The 22505-nt window shown below is 37.2% G+C and overlaps 1 long non-coding RNA gene and 1 pseudogene across 1 annotated transcript; one reads left to right on the forward strand and one right to left on the reverse strand.

Moving 5' to 3' along the window:
• Nucleotides 1-13043: 13043 nt before the first annotated feature.
• LOC143581707 (L-type lectin-domain containing receptor kinase IX.1 pseudogene) lies at nt 13044-15187 on the forward strand (annotated as a pseudogene).
• Nucleotides 15188-15232: 45 nt separating this feature from the next.
• LOC143581708 (uncharacterized) lies at nt 15233-16261 on the reverse strand. Its single transcript, XR_013143874.1, has 3 exons — nt 15969-16261; nt 15643-15886; nt 15233-15549 (listed from the first exon to the last, which is right to left on the reverse strand). It is a non-coding gene; the product is annotated as an uncharacterized LOC143581708 (long non-coding RNA).
• Between the last annotated feature and the right edge of the window lie 6244 nt (nt 16262-22505).

The following is a 22505-nucleotide window of genomic DNA, read 5'->3' on the forward strand; positions in this document are numbered from 1 at the left end:
TTTAGCATAACAGTACTGATGTACTCATAGTAAGTGTTCGCTATATATATTTTGTTCAGAACGGTCAATATGTCATATAACTAGCATAACTCGTTCCAAATCCCGAAAAACTGATGTCAACTTTCTTTTCCTCTATTTGCAAAAAAGGACCGAGACCGCAAGACCTCTGTCCTCTCGTTCTAGGTTCTGAGAAATAGGTCCTATTTCAAATCATCCTCAAAACAAAACCTTTGATTTTTAAAAGAACCAAATTAACCCAAATAAACTTGCAACTTGATTATCATCCCCTGTCCATTTCCATCTGTATGTGAAGTTACTGAAAATAAACTCGCTTATATCCCTACAAAGCACGTCCGGCTCTACAGCCTCCGGACTACGTCTTGGTTAACTGTTTCTAGTTATTATGAGAAACCGAATGCTTGAATCTGAATCATCAACTTTAACCACCTTGTCCAAAATCAAAAAACTCTAGAATATACAAATTTAACGCACGGGTATTTCTCTTTTACCATTAATCTTGGAAATCACTAGCCACATTATCCGTATGCAATGTTTAGCAATAGGCTTCTCATCAACAAGAGATGTTGTGAGACACCTTTCATAAAATCGCCCAAAGACCATTGTTTTCAACATGAACCTATTATTTTGAGTTGATACTATCCTATTGGTTAGTTGAGTGAGTAGTTTTAAGTTGGCACTATCAAAAATTTAGAAAATAACCATTATGCTTGGATTTACATAAAATAAAATATTTTATAAAAATATTAAAGTTAAATGTGTAAAAACCTTAAGCCCTGGTTTTTGTCTCGTTGTACTCGGAATTTGCTATGCCAACTATTAGGATTACGATAAGCTGTTTAGTATCCAGTATATGTGTTATGAGCTGAAATATGATAATATTATTAAATATTAATATTTCCTTTTTTTATTTGTAAGCAAAAAATGCCTAAAAACTTATTACATTTTATAAAATCCGCAAGAGACATTTCTATGTGACCGAGTTGTTATGAGAGAGAGAGAGAGAGAGAGAGTAATAACAAAATCACCAACCACCTTCACCCAAAATCGTGTGCTAAAACCAAAACCACGTGACACCACCATTTATACATAAGCATCCACATCCGTCATTTTCATCACTCACGCTCCACCAAAATCTTTTCTCTATTACTTTATCTATCTACAAAAGAAATCCGGCGATATTTCGATTAAGTTTTCCGACGAATATACTTGTGACTTTTTGGCTAAAGAAAAGACCATAAAAATTTTGTTAAGACATCCAATATATGATAACGATGACCTCCGGTGCTTACAATGAGGGGTTTCCATGTCTTATTACTATATATATTAGAGTCAAGTGCCATTTTAGTAACTGTGGTTTATTTGATTACGAAACTTTAGTACCATTTTTGAATTTATTGCAAATGGCTACCTCAGTTTTTTAAAACTTGCAATTTTAGTACTTTTTTTTAACTTCGTCTATTTTATCCGTTAAGACAGGGGTAAACTGGTAATATCCTGTATTTTATTTATTTTCTCTTTTACTTTAACCACATTCCAACTTTGTATACCCTAATCCTTAAGGCCATGTTTGGCTAAGCTTATGGAGATGACTTATGGAGGGGTAAAAAGACAAAAATAATTTGTAACTTACAGTGACTTATGGAGAGGCATTTTTGTCTTTTTACCCCTCCATAAGTTACAAGGAGCTATACATAAACTTAGCCAAACTTGCCCTAAATCTAAACTCACCACCTCCCCAAACATCCCTAACCCCCTAATTCCACCCAAATCAATGGTGTCTTCATGGATCTGCACCAGATGCATCTTCATCAACACATAAAACCCTTAATTTCGTTGAATTTGAATGAACTGGAGTAGGGTTCTTCCAAATATGCACACAGGAGAAATGGGGGAAGACTACGGGAAGGTGTGGGGTGTGCTGGTGGGCGATTTTGGTTGTCGGATTTGACTCTTGAGATGAGAGTTGTGGTGGTGGCGGATGTAGTTGTGCCGACGACGGTTGTGTTGGCGGCATGTTTTATGGCTAACGAGTGGCATTGTGGTGGTTAACTGGTGGTTGTTATTACGCAGCGTGGGGTAGTGATGATTAACCGGTGGTGGTTAGCCGACGGTGGTAGATGGATAACAACGGCGGTTGACCGTCGGGGTCATGTTCTAGATATGAGTGAATCGTTTTCTCTCACATAAGAAATCAAAATTATTGTGTTGGTTGTTTGCAAAGATTATAGTGGTGGTTAGAGTGAGATGAAGAAGATACTCCAGTGGTGTGTGGTGGTTGTGTACAGTGAGAGAAAGTAGACGGTGTATGAAGATGATGGAAAAAGATGAGAGAGGATATAGGGCTGTCTTTGGTCAGGAAGATGTAGGGTGTGTTTGGCAAAGGGCTTTTAGGAGCTTTGTAGGGGCTTTAAGTTACAAGCTTTTAGAAAAAGCTCATATCTAAAAGTATTGTTGGGTAAGAGGAGCTTAAAGCTTTTAGAGTATGTGTTGAGAAAAAAACTCTATAACTTTTTACATTTGAATCTACAAGTTTTGTACTTAAACTTATATAAATTTTTGTTAATTTATATAATAGTTACACATTCAACCCTTATTTAAAACAAACTATCCCATGACTTTTTTAGGAGCCATAATTTTTTCAAACGTTAATAATTTTTTAAATAAATTACATCATAAAAACGAGCATTTTATTCTCTTTAATTTGAGTATGATATTGCTATACTTCTTTAACTATAAAAAATTAACATACTACGTGATTATCGGTTAGGATTGGTAAAAAGTCGAGTCAGATGAGCTCGAGTCATGTGTAAGACCAAATTAGGAGTCGAGTCAGATGAACTTGAGTCATGTGTAAGACCAAATTAGGGTCAGAACGAGTCGATACAAAAATGGTTAAATTAGTTCGATTCGTGTTGGTACGCTTTTGAGTCGAAAGGGGTCTACAGAACATATTTCAGATTAAAACAGTGCATATTTTGAAAGGGATTCATATCAAAATATGTTGGTTTAAAAATTATCTATTTGAAAATTACTATATATTTCAGCTTTGTTTCTTGATTTTCGACATCATTTACAAGCTTACTGCTTTTCCATGAATTACACGTCTACATTTAGGTTATGTATGCACTGTCATCAAGTGAATCATGTACCGACACTGATTATGCGGTTGATGTTAGGTTGTGCGCCCATTCCGCCGCACCACGGGGACACCTAGCTAGTTTTATTAAAAGCTTATGCTCCTCTGCCAAACACCTAAATATTTAAAAGCTACAGCTACCAGCTACCAGCTTCTAGCTTCCAGCTAACAGCTACCAGCTAGTTTTGCCAAACATACCCGTAAAGGAAATGGAGAAGTTAATTAAAAAAAATGGAAAAAACAATGAAAATAATGGAGTTACGAAATTACCCTTAACTTAACGGATAAAAATAAACGAAGTTAGAAAAAGTACTAAAATTGCAAGTTTTAAAAAACTGAGGTAGCCATTTACAATAAATTCAAATTTTGTACTAAATTTGCGTAATTAAATATACCACAGGTACTAAACTAACACTTAACTCTATATATTAAAAAGGAGATTTGCTCTTACTCACACAAACACTATTCAATTTACTATTTACTTTCTTAATATTTTATTAGTTAGACTTAGCTACAAAACTACAAATAAAAATAAACTAATTTGGCAAAGTGTACAAATACCATGAAGTTGCAACTCACTTTGTTAATATATTATTAGTTAGAGTTATTGCTACTAAACTACAAATAAAATTAATTTGGTAAGTGTCGGCTTCATATGTTTTATTTATCGGCTAAATGATTTTTTTAACTTTGATTTCGTAATTCTTATAGTTTGTCTTTACAATGAACGAAATTTTTTTCATGATTTAAAAATATCTCATCGTCACATGTTTTATATCCGCGTTTTGACGTTTGATATCGCACCTTTAAAGTATGCTTTCTTATAATTTGCATACTAATTTATGCATATGAATTTGTGTTGGTACCGTCGATACTAATCGTATTTACATCAGTTCACAAATGTAATGTGTCGCTTTCTTGGTTCTACATATAATAATTTGTTGTATATTGTAATGACAGATTTAGTTCTTATGTTTAGTTTCGATGTCATAATCTGATATAGGTTGCTTTCGCGTTGATTTGCTGACCGTTCATGGTTTAACGCCTTTACATATGTTTCTTTTGTTTGGTTTAATGGTCCCGTCGCGAAGCGCGGGTGTCCAAAATCCTAGTTTAATTTATTAATAGAAATAACATGAGATTGTATCATGGATTGCAATTAAGTCTTCCCGGGATCACTTTGACGATGATGCCAAAGTTGATGAGAGATAACCATGTAAGTGGATAATGAAGCATACTGAGTAGACTTTAGTGAAAGTAGTGGATAAAGCTGTGGGGGTTCCGGTAATTAGTCAACGGTTTAACAATTAAACCCGGTTATAATAATTGTTTCAAATTATTAATCATATTAACAATTGACAAAAACGGCGGAATAAAATCGAGTAATCACCATTTAATGGAACCGTACAGGATCCGGTTACAAAACAATACGAGTGTGAGTCATATAAAAATAAAAAAAATTGGTTTTTATTGGTCCAACTATTTTCTTTTGGTCATTGCCGGTCCCAACTAACGAATTGGTCACCGATGGTCCCAACTTTTAATGTATTTGTTCCTAACAATCCGCGGCTAACAGAATCCTAACGCCGTTAGTTTCAGGTCGCCGAAAAAACGTTTTTGGCCGGGAAAGTCAATTGTTTTCGCTGGAAAGCACCACATGAATACCGCCACCACCACCAATTGACTCACCGCCAACCAACCATCATCACTTAAGCACCATCAACTGATTCCGATGGTGGTTCTAGGGTTCCGGCGACCTCAATAATTGGGGCTTTTACTAGAGCAAAGTTCCTAAAGGTACGATACAAAGTTACCATGATGTTTGGGACAAAATTGTTGAGTTTTCGGGAAAAAATGTGTGTTTTCCGCCAAAAACGTTTTTCCGGCGACCTGAAACTAACGACGTTAGAATTATATTAGTCGCGGACCGTTAGGAACAAATACGTTAAAAGTTGGGACCGTCAGCTGCCAATTAGTTAGTTGGGACCGGCAGTGACCAAAAGACGATAGTTGGAACCAATAAAAACCAATTTTCCTAAAAATAAACATATAATTGTAAACCGACAATATATAAGTTTACCTCGGTTAATAAATAACCGACTGAGACACCGAGAGCTAACGAAAAACGCTAGGTGACTACATGAGACAAACTGACGGTGATGGTGCACGGTGGCAACAACATCGATGGTTGTGGCCTAGCAACGGGTGCGGCGGCGGCTGGAACCGGGGGCGGCAACTGCAAACAGCAACGGAGTAGACAGAGAGAGGGAGATAGAGCTAGATGGTGGCTAGGGTTTATTCTCTTGTTTTCACAATTATGTTATTAGCTTAACTAGTTATAATAACTAGTTAAGCTAATATGGGCCACCAAGCCCATATCTAGCTATCAAGCCCAGCCCACTATTATTATCACGTTAATATGTCAAACCCGATTTCTAACTTAAGCGGGTGTTTATATTTGTTACCCAAGGTGTAAAATCATATGATTAATGGAAGATAGGTGAAGTAAGGTGGTTATGAGTTAATGAAGAGTAAGAGATTGATTTTAAAGTAGTAGATAACACAAGAATAGAGGAATGATAAAACAGCCGCCATTGATGCATGAAAAGACAAACCATAAAAATGTACCATCTCACATATAAAACATAACCTCATTAAATAAACAAAAAAGGTTTGAACAACTACTTATAAGGGCCACTTAGTTAAAGTAACTAGTTGGTACAAAATATCCAACAAATAAGTAACGTAGAATACTCTTCAAATAACAGCCCCCCTCAAATCACATTTGACATTAATAAAATCAAAGATTCCACGTAAAAAATAGCAACAAGGTAAAACTTTTGTTTATTTGTTTGTTTATCATAACAACATAAAAAAAGTGCAACAAAAAATAATAGAGAAATGACAAAGGGTAAATAAAAAAATGTTAGCTACATAAATACTTCTTGTAAGACGGTCTAACGAAATCGGTCTAACGAATCTGGGACATTGTCTTCCCCTACGGATGTTCCATTGGTAACGAGGGTGTCTAAAAATTTAGAAACATAACAACAATACAACTGGAAATTAAGAAAACACATAAAAAACAAAAAAACAAAAATAAAAAAATACCTTGTTGTGATACAACATTAATCAAGTTGTTAAGAAAAGTGGTTGAATTGCATTCATCAAAAGGGATATGGAAAACTTGTCTTGTAGGGGTAATTAATGTATTGTCATCTGGAGGGGGGGGGGGGTCAACTTTGGAGTCAAACTCCATTAAAACACACACAAAAATCTTATGATAATATGATTAATGTGCCAACATTAACCCAGCTCCTTTAATCTATTTACCTTTGTGCATACTAAAAGCTAGCTACGCGTAGTGAGTTCTAGTTGATCAGATAACATACAATTCATACACATACGCATCCGAAGATACATATTATGTACTTAACCTGCTTACCTTTCTTTCGTACATACATACATTCCTTCCTACATACATACCTTCTTCATTACTTTCATACTACATGCATAACTATCTTTACCATTTCAGATATTAGTAGGGTCTGGTCTCTTCATTTTCTATCTCAGATATTAATAGTGTTTGGTCCCTTCTATCTCATATATTATTAGGGTCTGGTCCCTTACTTTTCTATCTCAGATATTAATAGGGTCTGGTCCCTTCTATCTCAGATATTATTAGGGTCTGGTCCTACTTTCCATACAACCATATGTCCACATATACATTTCGTTATATATATATACATATATAAAGGTTTAAGTTCAAGAGAGAAATGATATTAGTGCAAGAAATACGAGAAATGAATATGAGCCACTAGTTTTATTTTAGGTTTTAAATATTTAAAAATAAATAAAAAAGATGTAAATACAACAATTAATGCACTCTCTCTCTCTCTCCAATTAATACAACTAATATAACTATAATAAATATTTCTTTAATTAATATATCTAACTAATTTAACTATAATAATTAAAAAGATAAAAACACTACTTTAGTTTTTTTACACATTCTTCATTTTATTCAACATAAATACAATTTATTCATATAATACCATTTCTTTATATTTAAAAAATAATTTTCACTCAATTTATTAGCATATATCAACGTGTTTTATAACACTAAATATCAAAACATAATATATATATATATATATATTTCTTTTTCAATTGGTATGCCTATAAAAGTTATTGTCATAAATAATAATAAAAAAATATCATACAAATGTGTCCATTAAATGTAAACAATAAATATACAACCTACACAAAGCTATATAATCTACACTTGTTTTGAGCAATAAAACGTACATCATACAAAAATCATAAAACTTACATATGTAATTCGACATCAACAATTATATAAATTACACAAAGATACACATATCCTACACATGCGTAGGTTATATGTTTTTCGTATGTAGGTTATATGTTTTCTTATTCTTAAAACAAGTGTAAGTTATATGTGTTTGTGTAGGTTGTTTTTATTTTATTAACTTTTAATTCAAACATGTGTAAGATAGTTTTTTTGTATTATTCATCACAATGTAACTAAGTGTTGATGGATATTGATATGTTGAGTTTGAAGAAATTGTTTTGAATAAAAAGAAATTAATGTATGAATAAATTGTATTTGTGTAAGATTAAATTTTCGTGTGTAGGTTATATGTTTTTCGTGTGTAGGTTATATGTTTACGTGTGTGTGTGTATTTTATTGATGAATTTTGTGTGTAAGTTATATGTTTTTCGTGTGTAGGTTATATGTTGTCTTATTCTTAGAACAAGTGTAGATTATACATTTTTGTGTATGTTTTTTGTTGATATCTAATGCAAACACATGTAAAATAGTTTTTTGGTATTATTCATTATAATGTAAGTATGTGTTGATGGATATTAATATATTGAGTAGGAAGAAATTAGTTTTGGATAGAAAGAAATTTTAAGGTATGAATAAATTATACTTGTGTAGGATAAAAATTCAAGACACAAAAAATAAGTTATAAAAATAAATGAGTTCTTAATATTTTCCAATTATAATAATTTAATTAGTTATATTAATTAAGTAGATAAGTATTATGGTTTATTAGTTATATTAATTGAAGAAAGAGAATGATTAATACTTTCTTTATTTAGCTTTAAGCATTTAAAACTTAAAACAAAACTAGTGGCCAATACTCATTTCTCGCATTTCTTGCAGTAATACCATTTCTCTCTTGAACCATCTCCTATATATATATATATATATATACTTTCATACACACTCTTAACCTTATCTATATCATTCATCAAACATTCACATATCATACACTTACCACTTAAGGTAAGTGTATTAACTAATCACATCGAGGATGCACACAGGCCCGAATACATAACAATGAAATGGGGCTAGAAACTCACCTGTGTCATGTTCTTCTCCGAGTTAACGATAATACCCATCCTTAGCTGTGCATGGGTAACTGTATAATCATCATAAGTATCAATTTACTACCTATAACTATATCATACTTCTAGGTTAGTGAAACCCTTAGCTAACAGGGGTCCAGGGGCATCACCCCTAGCAGCGGGGTTCTAGAGGAGGCAACCCAAGAGCCCCTAGCTGGGGTTAAGCTGTCAGGTCATCTTCAAAAAATTTTATTTTCATTAATAGGTCTTTACTAAAAATCCATTAGAAAACTTAAGTTTGAACTAATAGAATCGAATCACAGTTCTAATCGATTCAAATCAAAGATTCTAATCGAATCGAATACTGGTTCTAATCGAATTGAGTCATTGTTTCTAATCAAATCAAATCAAATCAAATCACTCATTCGATTCGATCTGTTAGTCGATTCGATTCGTTTACTTTCCGTTCGAATTGAGTTCCTCAAAGGCTCGATCCAAATATGGTTTTCATTTCCATCACTTTCCTGCCTTTCCTTTCGACTCGTTTTTGCCGTCTTGCATAAGAAACGAGCCTTGAACTATAACCGCATCGTTTCCTTGCACTAACCCGGTCTAAACGTTACCCGTTTAGGCTGGTTTTGACTCACACATGGTTTTTCATAACCAAGTTTATATTTTTCTTTCATAATAAAGCCCGATTTGCCCTAATATCGAGACCTAGGGCAGACCGTTCGGTTTGGTTCGAATATGGATCAATAGACGGATCTAGTGTCGATGTGGATGCTTGAACACGAACCCTAACATTTCTTTCAGCTCGGATCTAAGTCCGGATGAAGTGAGAGTGTTTGTTTATGTTTTGAGTGTGTGTAGTGAGGTTCAAGAGAAGAAATGAGGATTCTAGGGTTTTAGGGAGTTTAGGATGTTTATATAGGACAAACCCATGGACCTTAAGGCCCATAATCCATTCCCTAATCCATTTGACATTTTCAAATCCCACACTATATTGTTATAATTTATCATAATTAAATATTAACACACAAATAATTAGACAAAACTCTTTTATTTATTAAACAAAAAAAATAGGATGTTAAAGCATGTATCAAAAACATATGTTTTATAGTACACTAACAAACATATGTTTATTTAGTATAACAAGAAAAATAACATAAAAAATATATAAACATCTCTAAAAAAAATAATTGCATAAACATTAATATAATTAACAAGATCACAAACATCTAGATTAGATTTATAAAAAGATACATCAAGATTACACATGGGATAAACCATTAAAATTAGAAAACATGCGAAAACAAAAACTACTAAAAATAACTGCTACTAAAAACAATAAATTAAGATGATTCGTCAGAGCTGCGATCGCCCCACTGGTTATAACGATCGGTACTGAGACGAGCCCACTTCCACAACAAGCAATCCTCACCATACAAACTTGGATACGGGTGGGAGCATCACACAAAACGAAAAAACCAAACTCTTCATAAATAGCATGGCAGTTATTTGGACAAATCTTATTTGTTATGGTTACATAATGAGTCTGAGGAGAATGATAATAAAATATAACCGGAGCTATAGGTTGGTAAATAGGAGAGGCTGGGACTACAACATCTTGATCAGAAACATGGGAAGTTATCTGATTGTTGAGTAAGGTGAGGGTCGCAGATGTAGGGTTGCCGGCTTCAACAACTGGAACAGACTCATGGCTTGATGATTGAAGACGAGAGCACAAACCATCATCAGACTTCAAATTGATCGAATGTTCATTCTGTTTCTTGGAATGAGGAAAAATGGAAAAATTCTAACACTCTCTTGACTTTGAAGACATTTTTAAAAGTGTGGAAAAATATATGTTCTTTTGGTTGAGATGATGTTGAAACTATATGACTATAATAACCTTTACATTAAAAAAACTATTAATGTACAAACTGAAAACTTGGCACAACAAGAGCCACATATCAAAGTTTGCGGGGTTTTCGTAACTGGAGGGGGTTTCTAGCATATACTTTCCATATATATATATATATATATATATATATATAGGATTATGATTATATGAGAACCATTTTAAAATTGAAAACTTTAAGAACCATTTTGGACCAGAAAATAATTCTTCTAAAAATATAAAAAAAATTATAAAACAAAAAAAAAATGTGAAATTAAAAAAGGTAAAAAACCAAAAAATTTTATTTATCATCTCAGTTTCATAAAACATAAAAAAAGTTAAAAAAACATCGGTTTTGCAAAATTATACATATATGTATAATACTTATTTTTAATTTTTATACAAGATATTCTTTATACACAAATGTATAATTGAGATAAATGATAATGTACAAATGTGTACATTATGTAAATCGACAATAAATAAAAATATACATATGCATATAATTAGGTTTTTTTAGTGAAACCAGGATGAAAAATATAATTTTTGATTTTTTTAATTTTTTAAAATTTTCATTTTTTTTTGTTTATAATTTTTTTTTAATTTTTAAGGGGTTTTTTTTGTGACCTAAAATGGTTTTCAAAGTTCTCAATTACAAAAAGTTATCTTATGAACCTCACCACACACACACACACTAGTTTTTATCCTCGTATAATGAGGTTGTTTTATATTATTCGATTCTAATATTAATATATTTTTTGAATATTAATTTTATTTATTGTAAGAAAGTTAATAATATACTTAGGATTTGATGATAAAAGGGTTCACATATAAATGAGATGTTATAACCAGCTTATTTTTTTTTTACTATAAAACCGTATCTTAATTATAAATAATTTCTTTTTTAAAAAAAGATTATATTTAAACTTTTAGAATATCCTATTTTATAGGATTTTCATATAAAATATTTGATTAGATTAATTTTTAATTCAATAAGATGTTCTAACCCATTTAGGGCTATCTGTGTTTGGTGAGACCCATACACATGAATTTGGGTCAAACGCATGAGAAATCTTCATTTACAAATAAAGCAATTTGGTAGCTTGCGAGAATGTAGGGACGTTTCGTTTATGTGTATAGTAGTTTTTATCCCCCGTATCATGGGGGTTGTTTTACATTATTCGTTTATATACTTATATATTTATTGGAATTTAATTTTATTTATTGTACAAAAGTTAGTAATATACTTAGTATATATATGATGATGAAAGGGTTTCATATATAAATGAGATGTTATAACCATAGTTACATAAATCGCTCACAGACCCACTTCATATTGGTACGTTGTGTACCCAATCGCAATTCGCCGGTGTTCCGGTCGCCGGAGTATTCGCGAATTCAAATTCCGGTACGTTTCGATCCCTTACAACTTAAATCGCCATTCAATTGATGCTGGTCCATCGCTCTTATTGCTTAAGAATTCGCGATTATACTGAATTGAAAGAGGAAGAAGAATAGATAGATGAGGAAGATGGAGAAGAAAGAACAGAGCGGCTGTAATCTTTGTTATTCTTGGGTTTTAAAAGTTTAAATAATTTAACATTAACTCCATATTCTTCCATCCTTAACACATAGTCCCTTAAGTTTATAAATGTTTACATAAAAGCTATTAAAAATGTAAAATTAGTTTGTGTATTCTAATAACTAACCCCCTTTATTCTCACTAGTTTACATTTGATCCTTAATCTTATATATTTATACACAAAAAATATTAAATTAAATTTATAATATATATAAATTATAAATAGCTAGTTTTTTATTTGGGTGCATCGAACCGAACTACATGGTACACCGTACCGATTCGTACCGAAATGAACCTACCCCCCTCCGTACTGAATTCGTCTAGCCTAGCGAACCGCGTACCCGAACTGCGTACCCGTACCGAAGCGTACCGCGATTTATGTGACTATGGTTATAACCCGGTTTAAAAAATATTTGGGTTTGGTGAGACCCATTACCCGCTTATAAAATTGTTTTTTTAATTATAAATAATATATCTTCTTTTAAAGAAATCAAATATTAATTTTTAGTATATCCCTATTTTATAGGTTTTTTATATCAAATAATTAATGAGAAAAAATTTAATTTAATGAGATGACTGTCTGAGTTTGGTAAGACCCATACCCGTGAATTCGGGTCAAATGCATGCGAAGCCTCCATTTAAAAATCAAGCAATCTGGTGGCTTTCATAAAAAGGGGGGGGGACCAAATCGCAACACGTAGGATTTTTGAGCTTTTGTTTATATATATATATATATATATTTATATATGTGTGTGTGTGAGTGTGTATTATCATAACCACAAAAGCCCAAAAATCCAGTGTTATCTTTCGTAGAAGACCATAACGAAAACAAAATCAAATGAACAAGTCAATCATGTGTTCATAGAAATCAAACTTTAAATATGAAAAGGTTGACTGACTAAGTCTTTGTATGACTTTTTACATGGAAGTTGATTGAAAACTCAAATAATTCTGCTTCCAACAAATGATGTCCTCAAGCACAACTACCTATCTATTAAATTAAGAAAGTTTCTTCGTGCAGACTCATGTCTATCTTAGCTAGCTTCTTTCTTGCTTTAATCCCTTATGCAGCTTCAATTACTTTCAATTTTCCAAACAATTCCCATGATATAATATTGTCAGGTGACGCAGCTTACACCCCTGATGATGGAATCCAGTTGACCCAGGGTTCAGTCTGGTTAGCAGGTACAGCAAACTACTTCATCTTTGGGACGCAGACCATCTGGCAAGTTTCTCCACGCGTTTCACATTCGTGATCGAGTCATACCCAAACAGTGATCATGCTGATGGTCTAACATTCTTCCTTGCTAATAATCATTCTTGGATAAACACAGGAGGATACCTGTGGATTCTGCAACCAAAACCACTTTACATCGATTTGTCGCTGTGAAGTTTGATACATTTGGTGCAAAAGATTCCGAGAGTAATTTTCCAATAGATGATCAGGTAGGTATTAATATTGACGATATTACTTCTGTTGAAAATGGTTTAGAAAGAAAACATACGGGAAAGAGTGTAAAGTTTTGATTAACTATTATTCTGATACGAAAAATCATAGTGTTTCCTTCACCAATTTCAAAAATAATTCACTTATGTGGGAAACTGGGCTTTATTACACCATTGATCTAAGGCCTCTGTTGTCTGAGTGGGTAATTTTTGGGTTTTCTGCTTCCACTGGAAATGTGTTTGGAAAACACAATGTAATATCTTGGAGTTTAATAGTACTGAAATTAAGGTTAATCAAAACAACGGCCAAAACAATATGTTGCGTATAATGATATTAACAGCTGGAACGTTGGTTCTAGTTACTGGTTTGGCTATACTAGCATATTTTTTATGGAGGAGCAAGAAAAACGATGGTGATGAAGTAGAGGAACTTGGACTTTTGGATATGAACAATGAATTCGAAATGGAAGCCTTTATGCCTAGAAGGTTTTCTTACCAACAATTAGCTCGGTCAACTGCTGAATTTGCAGAGAAAGAGAAGCTTGGAGAGGACGGTTTTGGAGGGGTTTACAAAGGTTTTTTGGAAGAATTTGGGACGTATGTCGCGGTCAAAAGGGTGTCAAAGACTTCCAAACAAGGGATAAAAGAGTATGCATCGGAAGTAAAGATCATTAGCCGACTGAGGCACAAAAATTTGTTGCAACTCATTGGTTGGTGCCATGATAAAGGAGGACTCCTGCTTGCTTATGAATACATGGAAAACGGAAGCTTAGATATACATCTTTTCAAGGGAAAGAGCTTGTTGAAATGGAATACAAGGTACAAAATAGCCCATGGTTTGGCTTCCGCTTTGCTATACTTGCATGAAGAATGGGAGCAATGTGTTTTGCATAGAGATATCAAATCGAGTAATGTGATGCTGGACTCAAACTTCAATACAAAACTTGGTGATTTCGGTCTAGCTAAGTTGGTCGACCATGAGAAAGGCTCCCAAACAACAGTGTTGGCTGGAACCTTGGGCTATATGGCTCCTGAATGTGTAGTTACCGGCAGAGCAACGAAGGAATCCGATGTTTTTAGCTTTGGAGTTGTAGCACTGGAAATAGCTTGTGGGCGAAAAGTTATTGACTACAAGGTTGATCAAGAAAAACAAATAATGTTATTAGAGTGGGTTTGGGAGCTCTACGGGAATGACAATCTTTTAGAAGCCGTTGATCCGAGTCTCGGGGTAGAGTTTGAAAAAGAGGAAGAAGAAATCACTCGTTTAATGATCGTTGGATTATGGTGTGTGCACCCCGACTCAAAATTTCGCCCATCGATAAGACAAGCCATTAAAGTACTGAACTCGGAGGCTTCTCTACCTTTACCACCCTCAAAGATGCCGGTGGCATCTTATATGTAGCCGCTAGTGTCTTCACTACCAGATTTCTCTTCTATTGGTCAATATGAATCAATGCCTCTTGACGCTCATAAATCATCAAGGCAAGCTAAACCGTTAAAAAATTCTTCATCCCAGCCCGTATCATTGGTATATACAAGGCAATGAAGTATCTAGATTATTGGTTATAATGCTGCAAATTCGAATCTTGCTTCCTTTTGCATGTTTGTGTAAAGCTCACAACAATTTTGTATTTTGGATATACATCTGAATTTTTCTCACATATAATTTCATATGAATAAGTTGTTGTATGAACATTACGCGAGTCATAGCAAGCATGCTGAATTTAAACAAGAACTAGTATTTCGACCCCCCGCGTTGCGGGGGGTTGTCAAACCATAGCCAAATACAAAAACAAATGACATTTCATCGAACACCACATGCACTTAAAAAAACTTACACATCTCAGGTTAACCAATATCATTAATCCAACCTAAAGTCTAATTTAAGAACCCACAAAGCATAAAAAAATAGTCTGATAACAAACACTTTAAGTTGCAAACAATTTCGAAGCATCAAAAGGCTTCTACCGAGGCTGCCACACCAAGTAGCTAACCACCCGCATCGCCAGATAGAAGAAATAAACCGAATCCTTATAAGGCATCACACAATAAACATTACGGCCAACGGAATGGTTATCGGAAAAGCTTCGCAAACCAGCAAAAAAAAAAAAACAAAATCAAACATAAGGAAAAGAAAACTCGAGTTAAAGGCTACAATATTTAGGAAAAAATACATACCCGAATTGAAACACGAAAAAAGGTATCCTGAAACCAACGTCTCCACCAAGTGTTATGCTTCTTGAATTACCATTTGTTATCTCCTGGACCCCTACTCACACTCAGAATTCAGAAAGTCGGTAAACATTCCGTTGAAGACGTAAAAAGCCAGTTTGAAGCAGAGAGAGAGCGACGACGGAAGCAACGCAGGTTCCATGGGAAGACGGCGGAGATTAATGACAGCCTGCTTTAAAAAACATAAAATCTGTTAAAATAGCAAAATCCAACAAATATATGAAATAAGTAAAGCTAAAGAATAGTGTGTATAAGTTAACAACCTTCCATACCTTCCGTTACGTAACTCCTTATCCGTTCTCTAATCAGATTCAAGATAACAATAGCATTCGCAACGGTCTGTGCGGCTTTTTATTGTTGCCCCTGGTTGGTTAATAAAAATAAGACCACCACAAAAAGGGTAAATTAGTATTTCTCACTTGCAAAAAAGTTCAAATGAAACAATCTTACTTGTCTTTGAGGCTTTTTATTGAGTAGCATCTCCACCAATGCACTCTACAGTGTGTATTTAGAACCCATTTCAGAACCCATTTTGTTCATACCTGGAAAGAAGCCAAACCAAAATAAGGTTATAAACAAAAAAATTAAGATGGCAAAATGTTAATGCGAGTAAAATTTTAAACAAATAAAGTGATAATGCAAATTTTCCAACCAATAAAGGATAATCTAAAATCAATTTTACAAACTTTCGAACTATAAAAAACTGTGTGACGGGTCAATGCGGGTTCGGGTTAAAATGGGTTATTTTTTCAAACAGATCGAGTGATCGAGGCAGACCGGAGGCATTTTTCTTTATCTTTTTCTTATTTGAAATTTACAAATAAGTATTATTGATATATAATTCAAAACGCGATGTCTTTAGCGTCGTTATCTAATTTGAATGAATCAACCTTTTGATGCATTCATAAATAAATATATTTCTAGAGAATAATAACCGATTTTCGTTAGAAAGCAAATAATAGTGAAAACAATTATTAGAAAAAGAAATATGCAACTTAAACCTCGCTAATTTTCGAAGAAGCTTTAGCATCTGCGGTTAACATGTCCATGTAGTCTTTCCCACTCCAAATTTCCTCAAGAATTCCATCTTTATCAAATACAACCCGAAAGACAAATATGACATGTCAATGTAGTTTACACAATTTAACTATTTAAATAATCAGAAACAAAATCTGTTTATCAGACATCAAAAATGGATCATCAATTAGTTCCAAATTTCCTCATGAAGATATAATGGGAAACCAAATTTGATAAAACCAAACTCAAGTGATATGCATCTAATTTGTGTTTTGTAAAATTGTTCATCAAGAATATAATCAAACAACGGGTTTGCATATATAACATAAAGAAGTAAAGACCAATCTTCAAAGCATTCCGCCAAACACCTCATGTGCATTGTACCTAGGCAAACCATCACAGCCTTTCCAAAACTCAAACGGACAGAGTGCATTACATCGAACACCTTATGTGCACCGCAGCTAAAGCCACAACAGGTTCAAAGCACTACACATTGTAGGTCCGCCGGTGAAGAAACACTAAGTGACCCCAGCAGATTACGGATAATCTTAGGGTTACGTAGATGTTCCCCACGAGGGTTAGGTCCGGCAAAGATGGTTATTCTTCTTGACCTGCAAAACAGACACCGTGAGCTCGTCACTGAGAAGGGGGGGGGGGGGTTCCTCCTTGTGACCACCCTCCGGCGTGAGAATCAGACTAGATTGCTCTGAATATAAGTGTATATTAAGAGAAATAGCTAGAGAAGATAAGATGATGATACCGTTCCAAGGTGTTGGAGTATTTATAGCCGAAGGTAGGTTTCCAAGCAGGTACGGCCAGCTGTATAATATTCCTTTTCCACCAACTACGGGCTATGTACGTGCCACGATGGGAGTTGGTGGGTAGGCAGCGGCTGATAGTGACATTTTGTACTAGAGCGTGCTCCTCCTCGTACTATTGTCAGTGAGCTGTCACCCTGTGATTGGTTCATGGGCTGCTTTGGTCAGATCTTGTCTATTTTGTCCATACCTTGGCAGGTATAGTACAAAAGATCTTCCAGAAGCGTACGGACTGGCTCTTTTGGGCGGGAATATTCCCGCCTTGCTCATTCCTTCTTCAGGTGACATTGCTGAAGTATATAAGAGTTAGTGCCTTATGCGTGTAGCCTTACCGTTAGTGCGGGTAGCCTTCCTTCTTGGCTTGTACCCATAGCTGCGGGGAACAGGCAGGGTACTGTCCCAAGGGAGGCTTTCCTGCGGGAACAGCTGGCTTACTGCGTATAAGGTCTTCATCTCTCTGAGCATGGTGGGTCCTGCGGGACCAGTTAGTCTTTGCGCAGACGTACCTCTTCAAGGTGTGTCTTGCGGGTCCAACTGGGCTTTGCGGGGACCTACCTCTTCAAGTCCCCCCAGTCCATTGTTCTTCTCATGAATTGTTAGTGAGGTGAACTTTTGGACTTTAAGCAAGGGGTTTTAAAGAGGTTTTTGTTTTTTAAGGTTTTCCGTGGGGATTCTTCCCGCGGTATTCCTAATGTCACTTGCAGAAATTCCCGACTTTTCTACCTGATATTTGGTTATGATGCGGGTAGGTGTTTAACCTCTTCGCAAGTCGGGAGCGTTGAATTTCATTTGTATAGACTCTTCACGAGGTTTTGGTAGTTTTGGACATAGTGATCAGTTATGTTAAACTACCAATTCCACCTTGAAGTTTCAAACAATCTAGTTCTCAACGTTCCCGCCATGCGGAGGTGTTATTTCCCTTTCCGCAAGCATGGCCCATAAGATCCTTCTTGGCTTCAATTCCCTGCAAGTGCTAAGTATGTGAAGGGTTTCGCCTTGACACTGTACCCGCACTTGTCTTATGGTTTTTTGCTTCTCAAGGTAAGGGGGTATATTCCCTCTTATTTTTGAATCTTTTTGAAGTTCGAAGAGTTGGTGAAAGGATAAGAACAGTCCAAACTGTTGAAGTGACGTTGGCGTCTCTTGACGGTTTCTTTTGACGGTTTCAGGACGTGCATGAAGTTATGGCGACGTGACAGTATATGGTCATTCCAGACGCTTTCTCAGGCGCGTGGGCGCGAGTTTTCGGGCGCGTGGGCGCGAATTTTACGGCACGCGTCCTGTCGACAGCTGTTGTCAGCTTGCTCTTTCCACGTGTCGTCGTTACATTGCACCTGCGCTTCTCTCTCCGCATTAAATTCATCGCATTCATTGCAATGAGTATATAAAGGGGGAAGAGGGTGCATCTCAACTCACACCTTCACCTCCTTCTTCTTCTTCTAAGCGATTTCCGGCGAATACTCTAACTTTTCTGTCGAGCATTCTCCTGAAATCGTTCTTCAAATCCAAAACATGTCTTCCATTCATGATCCTGAGGTTACTGCCGAAGAGTCCGACGTATACCCTGAGAACCCGATGTCCGCGTCTGACAAGGACGACAAGAGTACTGCTGGCGAGTGCCAGTGTGCTCTTTCTGTCGATCTATACAACTATATCGTCAAGAAGTTCATGCTCGATCCTTACGAGCCTGAGTTTCCGGAGCCTCACCAGACGGTGTATGATGCCCCCAAGGGCAAGATAGGGGTTTATGCCTCATTCTTCATGTATGGGAATCTCAGATTCCCATTAACGAAGTTTGTATACCGTGTTTTGGAGAAACACGGTGTACACTTGGCGGAGGTACACCCAATGGCGATCGCTAAGGTTCGCCATTTTGAATGGGTGTGCCACATTCTGGGCATCGAGCCCCGTGTCGACCGCCTGATGACCTTCTACTCCTGGAGGTGCATCCAAGGCTGGTATACCTTGGTCACTCGGATCAAGGGTTTGAAGATCTGCGCTACCGAGCGCAGTCTTCGGTCTTGGAAACAGGAGTTCTTCTACATCTCTGCCCGTGTCGTCCCCATTGCGATGACATTCAAGAACGGGAGAGCACTCCTTAACCTTCACGCCTCCAACTACCAGGAGACGGAATGGTTTACCAAGATCTCCCAGATCCAGACTCCGGTTTACCGCTTTGCGGAGTCTGGGATGGTGATGCTCGGGATGAGCCGGGTATGGAAGGATGCCGGTTCTGGGACGCCGCAAGTACCTATCATCCATGAATACGGTTTGAATTCTACTCCATACGATATGCTCCGTCTTTTTTGCTGATTTAAGGTTTTTCTTCTAACTGTTTCTTTCTTTTTATTTTCAGAGGGGAACAACTTGCAATCGCTTCTGCAACTGCGGGAAACTGGTGGTCCCGCTCGACTGGGTACTCGTGATCTCGACGAGAACGAGTTGCTCATTTTGGAGCAAACGGCGGATAGGTTCGTGGAGGTCTACCCGCCGGGCCACGAGATTTTGAGCGCCGCGCGGCCAGGTAAGGGATTCTTTAACCCTCGCCCTCTTCATGCTCAAACCTCTGCTGGAGTTTCCCTAATTTTGTCATCTTCTGATGAGGGATCCGCAGATGGGCCTTTCTTCGTGAGGAAGAAGAAAGCTGCCGGCGTGAAGGGCAAGGCGAAGGTTGTCTCCACCGCCGATCAGGGAAATCGGTCTGACTCGGAGACCGAAAGCGAGGAGGCGGCGGGGGACCCTGGTGAGACCATTGTCTCGGGGGTTGGGACAGCTGTCACCTCCGAGCAGCCAAGCGTTACGACGGTGACTGGCTTGAAGAGGCCAGTTCCCTCGGGTTCATCCCCGCCTGTCAGAACCTTCAAGATTAAGAAAACCCGTAAGTATACTTTTTATTTATCTTTCCCGCATTTCTTTCCGCCATTATTTTTAATATTTTGTTCAATCTTCATGCAAGCGTGGATGCAACCGCATTCCAAAGTGGTGCGGGAAGGAGCACTTCTGGACCCACGACGGTAGGTTTGGTCAACCTATCCGAGGCGATGACACAGGCAGCTGTGCCTGTTTGCAGTGTTGGTTCAGTTGCTCATCCCGTTGAGGCAACTGTTCCAATTGTGACGTCATCTTCGCCGGTTGTCAGTGCCATCTTCACCGCATCCTTCACTGAGCCGGCGGTGATTTTTTTCTGCGGGCTCTTCTGCAGCGGCGGCCATGGTTGTGAGTTCACCTCCGATGGTCTCTACCGCGGCGGCTTCAACCATGCCTCCTCCGGCACCGGCGACTACCTCGTCCATGGCCGGTTCATCAGGTATGTTCAGGGTTGGGGCTTCTAGCCAATCTTTGCCTCCTTCCCATCTCCCTGACCTCTTGGATGGATATCCCTTAGGTTCGGGTGATGGATTTGGCGGCTACCGGCCTGTTATCGACCCTACAGGTGCGTGGGGTTATTTTGGCCTATTATCTTTTTTTTTTATATATCATTTTTTCCTAACTGTTTTTTGTTTTTGCAGTTTCAGATTCCAACGAGGTGTATGTTCCACGGTGGAACATCCGCCGGGGAACAACCATTCGAACGGCTGTGGACTGCGTCGAATGGGCGCGCCACGCCGCCCCAAGCGGTGCGTTGGGGGAGGCAATGGGTAGCTACCAGGAGGGCAGGCTAACCAATGAGCTTCGAATTCTCCTTGCTCGAATGCAGCCGCGCGTCGAGTTGCTTTGTCGTGAAAACGACAAATTAAAGACGGCGCGTAGCCTGGAAGTGGCTCAGGCGCGTGCATTGCGGGAGGAGAACAAAAGGTTTGCCACGATTGCTGCGGAGAAGGAGAAGGCCTTCAAGGACCTTGAGGTCGAGGTCCAGGCCAGGCATGAGGCCCATTCCAAGGCTACCTAAGCTATTAACGAACAACTTAGGTTGGCCAAGGAAACTGCGCGGAACGCGACTGAGAGGGCCACCAAAGCTGAAGCCATTGCTGAGCCTCTGCGCGCCGATAATGAGGAGCTTAAAGCCAAACTAGAGAGGTTTCAGCAGGCTCATGATGCTTTGGCCTTAGAAGATGCCAAGAAACTCCAAGAGCTCCTGGACCAGAAGGGTATGCTTGACCGCACTGAGCGTAAGCTGAAGGGCGTTGAAGAGGCTGCTGCTAAGGAAGTGTTGCTTGCCAACCTTAACAAAAATGAAGCCGAACGCGCCCGTGATCAAGCTCAAGCTGCCCTCCAGGAAGCTCTGATCACCAAGGAATGGCTTCTACGAGAAGCGTTGTCGCAGGTATGCGTAGCTTCATAATTTCTTTACGCTTTTCTTTATACTTAGAAAAGTTTTTGATATATATATATATATATATATATATTGTAGGTTGTGCATCGGATCTTCACGAACACATCTTATGACAATGCCATGAGCGCAGCCCTCAACGCTTCTCATGAGGATGGGGAAAAGGCTGGTTTCCTGCTTGGTCTGGGGTTTGTTGAGAAGGGCATCCCGCCTTCCAACTTCCTCTTTATGACGTGGACACTGAAGCTGCTTACGACCAAGCAGTGAACCAGTATGCTGCCTTCCCGCATCCGGTGGTGGAGAAGGTGAACGAGATTGCTGCTGCTGATGATAGGCTAACTATTCTCAAGGCTTTCCTTGAACCGCCATAGCCAACTGATGGTGCGGGTTCAAGTGGGTTTGGAGGGAGTGGTCCTGAAGTTTGAACCTTGAGATCCCTTCCCACCATTAGGATAGATTTATATATTTGTAGGCGGGTAGATACCCAACCATTCTTGTAATGTTTGAATTTTTATGGAATATAAATGTTTTGTTAATGCCTTGCCTTGTAAACCTTATATGTTGTGCTCATGCATATTTTAGTTTAACTTAGCAATTTTCTAAGTGTTTAGGATAAGTTAACCTGTCAACGTGGTAGATAATAAGTTCAAGTTTTGCTTCCTCTATCATGATTGTGCGGGTAAGACCGTCACTTTCACTTAGTA

This window comes from Bidens hawaiensis, unplaced genomic scaffold (assembly GCF_021521415.1).
Source record: "Bidens hawaiensis isolate Kalapana, Puna unplaced genomic scaffold, B.hawaiensis_p1.1 tig00031149_1, whole genome shotgun sequence".
Classification (NCBI taxonomy): domain Eukaryota; kingdom Viridiplantae; phylum Streptophyta; class Magnoliopsida; order Asterales; family Asteraceae; genus Bidens; species Bidens hawaiensis.